Here is a 5,009-nt window from a genome sequence, read left to right on the forward strand (position 1 = left end):
TCTCGCGGGTTCTGGGAAGAGCTGCTTTTGGGGAGGGCCACAGGCGTGGGGCTGTGTGGCTTCCGCCTTCGTGCAGCACGGCGGTGGCTTGGCAGTGAAAATGAAACCCAGAGGCTTTTGAGGAACCATGGCGAGGGGGAACGTGCTGCTGCTGCTGACAGTCCTGCTTGGGGTGTAAAATGCTCCTGGGGGCTTTTTCCAACAGAAATGATGGTGCAGCCCCTTGGTGAGGGATGCAAAAACCTACCGGGAGACTCAGCATCCCCCCCAAGCAGCAAAGACCCCCCCAACAGCTGCCCTCCTCCTTCTCTTCCTCCTCTTCCTCCCAGCACTGACAACATCGGGGTGATGGCAGGAGCTGCTCTGACTTGCACCAAACCCCCATCCCATGTGGGACAATGGTGGAGATTTTCAGAGCCAAAGGCGCTCTTTGTGACCCCTGAGGGCAGGTCCCTGTCACGTGTGTGAATTTCCAGGCGTTGGGTTTGCCAGCACCTGCTACCTGGCGGCTGGCTCGCATGCCCAGCATCTGGCTGGCCGCGTGGGCGATGCTGTTTGCTCATCGTGCTTTCTTGGCCAGACCTTCAGTGACTCAGGGAAAACTCTGTTTAGATTTGGTTTGGCTCCTGCCAACATGACCTCGGGCGGCCCATCCCATCCCTGCTTTCGGGACAGGGAACCCAGCAGACCCCCTCCTTTGGGGGGGTCCCTGGGGTTTCCCAGAGGGGAGGTGCCCTGGCCGCTTGTGGTACCCACAGCGCCGAGCAGGGCGTGGAGCAGGGATGCGCTGCCAGGCATTGCGTCACGTCCCAACCTCCTCAACGCTGGCCAAAATGTGCATTTTTTGGTGTTGCTCACTGTATGCCCCTCCTGCTGGGAAGGGGGGACAGCCTCCGGAATGGGAGGAGAGGGATGTGCCCCACGGCCAGGGCAGTGTCCCAGCCCTTGCTGTGGGATTTTCCCAGCTTGAGCAAACTGCTTGGCTCCTGGGGTTTGGCTTTGCGCTGTCTCCTTCCCAGAAAAAGTTGCTAAAAAATAGATACCCACTTCCATGCACTCTGGAAAACAGGAGCTTTGGTGGGATGCAGAGACCCCAGGGACCCCCGGCAGCTCCTGAGTCCACCCCGGCTCCCATCGACATCCCCCCGTGCACGGATGTGTGTGTGTTTCACAGCGCTGTTAGTTCAGTTTGTCAGCACACCGCTCCTCGGGGAACGACCAGCAGGCTGGGGCAGATGCCTTTCACCACGCTGCCCCCCGAGTCCCCCCCTCGGGTCCTGCTCGGTGCCCCTGTGACGACAGGACTTGTCGGAGTATTTGAGCAACTGAGAGAAGAAATAAAATATACAAAGCCCTCGGCACGTGGCCGCAGCTCTCAGCACCCAGCGTTGCCGCTGCAAATGACTTTTTTGGGGGTTTGTGACATCTTGGGGAGCGGCAGCAGCCATCTGCATGCCTGCCATCACCTCCCCGGGGCAGCAGACTGTCCCCTCACTGCCTGGAGCATGCACGCTTGCAGCGCTTGCTCAGACAAAATCCCTCGGCAAAGCCAGCCCGGGGTTTTCCCCCTCTAATGCCCCTGGACAATGCACAGACCAGGAATTATCCACAGGGATGACACAGAGAGCTGTTCCCAGCAAAACCCCCAATTCATGTGCCTGGGGCCGGCATAATTCCTTAAATAAACAGCCGGCTGCTAACATCCTGCCTGGGACCCGCAGGGCAGCGGTGACAGGCATGGGGACCCTTGCAGGGCTGGGGGACATGTGGGGTGACCCAGAGAGGCTGGCTGAGGCTGCTCAGCATCCTCAAGCTCTTCCTTGCTGGGGCCCATGAGGCACAGCCTGGCCAGGGCAGCGAGCAAGCCACAAGCGTCTCTTTGTGAGCAGGAACAGAGGGGTTCTGTGGGCCCTGCATACTCCCTGCCGGGCTGGGAGGTGGAGGAGAGACACTGGGATGCTGATCCCGCCCTGGGGGACACCACCAGCCAGTGGGAGCAGACAGAGGGACAGATAGATGGATGGACATCATCTCTGGTGATGACGGCAGGCAGCAGCCAGCCAACGCACTCCTCTCACTCTGCCCATCTCAAAGCATGGCAAAATAACTTCTGCGAGCACTAAACTGAGATTCCCTGGACACAGGAACACCCCTGGAGCTGCTCCTTGCCTTTTCCCACCCCTCAGGCTGGAAATGCTTTTCAATTCAGCAGGGATGGCTGCGATTCCCACTGTCGGGCTTTGCGGCTTTCCCAGCTGAGTCAAAGTGAGCAAAGGGGCTCTTTCTTTTGAGCAGTGGTGAGGGTTTTGTTCCCATGCAAAGCTGCTGGTGTGGATATCCGCAAGTTCACTTAACCCTGCCACAGCAAGGAAGGATGGAGGGAAGGACTTGGCGATGCCAAAGAATTCAAGTCTGCTGCAGTGCTCAGGGGTTGGAAGGATGCTCCCAGGGGTGCTGTAGGTGGGGAAGGATGAAGGGATGCCCTTGCCACCCTTCTGCAGGGTGTTTTGCCCACCCCTAGAGAGTGGAGCAGGGCTTTTCAGCCTCCCAGGCAGAGAGCTGGGAAAATAAAGGTCTTTCACAAAGCTTTGGGACTCTCATCGTCCTCCTCCAGCTGCCCTGCACACCTATGGGGTGGGATCCAGGAAAGGAGAGACGCCTGCGGGCTGGCAGATGAAGCCAGCTGGAGGTGCAACAGGATGAAGTCACATTTTCCTCTGGTGACTCAACAGGCAGCAACTGAGCTCCTGGATGAGGAACGGCAGCAAAGCACCTACTTGCAAGCTCACTCCCTGCCCGAGATCCCTCTGTCCATGTAGCCCCTGGTCTGTCCCCGTGCATCCCTGCAGGATGTGGGGACCTGCGGTTGAGCTCCCTGCCCTGGAGTAATTCCCTCTGTGATGCTTTGCTTCAGCAGATTAACAGCAGCAGCAGCAGCTCCAGCCAGCAAAACACAGACAGGGAACAACAAAGAGATAAGGCACACGGGTGCTCGGTGGCTCTCGGCAGCTCTCCCCGCTGCTCTTTGTCTGCAATGTGGGGGAAAAAAAAAAAGAAAACCCACCCTGAGCTCCCTCTGTATTTACTCTAACAACTATTTCCGCTCCTGACTTCCTCCCAAGGCTCGCCTTGGGAAATGCACCACCGATGCTTCCCTATTTGCTTTCATCTCCCAGCAATTTTGAACCCGCCCCTGGCTCCTCTCCAAGGCATGGCACAAGCACAGTGTCGCTTTGGCTTGCCCTCCGGCGCAGCTAAGGAGGCTGTCTGGGCAGGTATTTTTTTGCTTAAAAAAAAACCCCATGTGTATTCAAGCTAAAAAAGGGAAAAGGAAAAAAAAAGTCACCTCCTACGCTGTTTATAAAGTTGCCTAGAATAGCCCCAAGCCTCATCAAACTGAACCTTCTGTCCCGTTGCCGTACAGAGACGGGAGGTCATGCTCAGGAGCAGCAAAGCAGGCGTTGGTACAAACAAGCACCACTTAAACAGCTTGTTTTTCATTGCAGGTTCTCTCAAACCCCAGGTGCACAAGGTTGTCTCCTGCCCACTATTTATTATCCCCCTGGGGAGGAGGCACACTGAGCTCTGGGATGACCCAGATGAGCTGTCCTGGCTCCTTGTGTCCCAGAAAGCGCTGCCCAGGAGGGATTTAGAGGCTGGCGCCAGGCACAATAATGCTGGTGACAGGACCAGCGGAGGCTTTGTGGCTGGGACAGAGCAGTGTTTGCTCTTCCCTCGCCTTGGGTGGTGTCCAAACAGAGGTGTTTTCTCCTGACCTGGCACAGAGGAGAGCTGCTGCTGCTGTCCGAGCCCCTGGTGAACGCAACAGGACTTTCGGAGATATCAGTGCTGGGCATGAGGGTAAGACACATGCGTCTGCGGTGCCAGGCAGAGTCCAGCCTTCTAGGGGTTTGACCTGGACCTGCTGAGCTTGTTAAAACACCTACAACCTGAAAACCAGTTTGCTGGAAACTGGAGGCACCCGTGAGGTGGGTTTTGCAGCACCACCTGCAGCAAAAGCACCTGACCGAACATGCTGGGCACCAAGGGGGTCCAGAGAGCAGCCCACCAAGGTTTGCTCTGTGGTGGCGGCACAACGCCGGCCACTGTGTGTGCTGTCGGCCCCCTGGCCGTGCTGGGAGCCGCAAATGCCCACCCCTGCTTCAATAAGCCCTTTCTCTGGGGCGCAGAGCCGGCGGTCCCTCCCACTGCCCCCAGCTCCTTCTCCACACTAGCCTGGAAGCTCCTCTGCCAAAAACCCAGCTCACCGCTTGCTCTGTGCACCCCTCTGCTCCCCTTTCACCCTGAGACAGGTGTCTGTGGCCCTCTGGGGACCTCCAAGAGGGACTGGTGGTGACAGATGTTTGCTGGGGGAATAGTAAACCCCTGCTGCCCTTGGGAAAATGCAGACTGTGTCTGGGTCCTGGCAGTGCAGGGGGACCAGGGGTGTGAGAAGGAGTCCTGCACCAAAGCAACATGGTAGATGTGGGAAAATCATGGAGTTAAATCCCTGGTGTGGTGTTGTAAATCACTGACTTGACTGGGGAAAAGAAGACACTTTCCCCCGGGTCCTGCAGCTCAGTGGTGTTGGGGTGCAGGCAGCTTCCCCAAACGTGTCTGGCAGCCGCTGCTAAAATCCCCATGGGCCCTGAGCTGGGACTCTGCCAGGGTGACCCCCAAGGCAACCCCATTCCAGCCTGGTCCCGTTGGGGTGCCCAAGGCCTGTGGGGTGCTGGCAGTGTTGCTGTGCCCCAGCTCCAGCCAAAGAGCCGCTGGCCAGAGCCTTTTGGCACCCGAGATCCGGGGGAGGGCCAGGGTGCCCCAGCACCCCCGGGGCACGAGGGGAAAGGGTCAGGACAACTTTCCAGTGCTCCCTGCTCGGGGCTGACAGGCCGGATGATGCAACTCCGAGGATGCTTTGGAGAAAGTCTCCTTTTCCCAGCCGCGCTTCACTTCGGACGGAAGCTCCGCGTTGCAGCTGGAGAGCTCGGCCTTATTTAATTTTTTTT

Source organism: Pterocles gutturalis, unplaced genomic scaffold, assembly GCF_000699245.1.
Source record: "Pterocles gutturalis isolate BGI_N339 unplaced genomic scaffold, ASM69924v1 scaffold8222, whole genome shotgun sequence".
NCBI lineage: Eukaryota > Metazoa > Chordata > Aves > Pterocliformes > Pteroclidae > Pterocles > Pterocles gutturalis.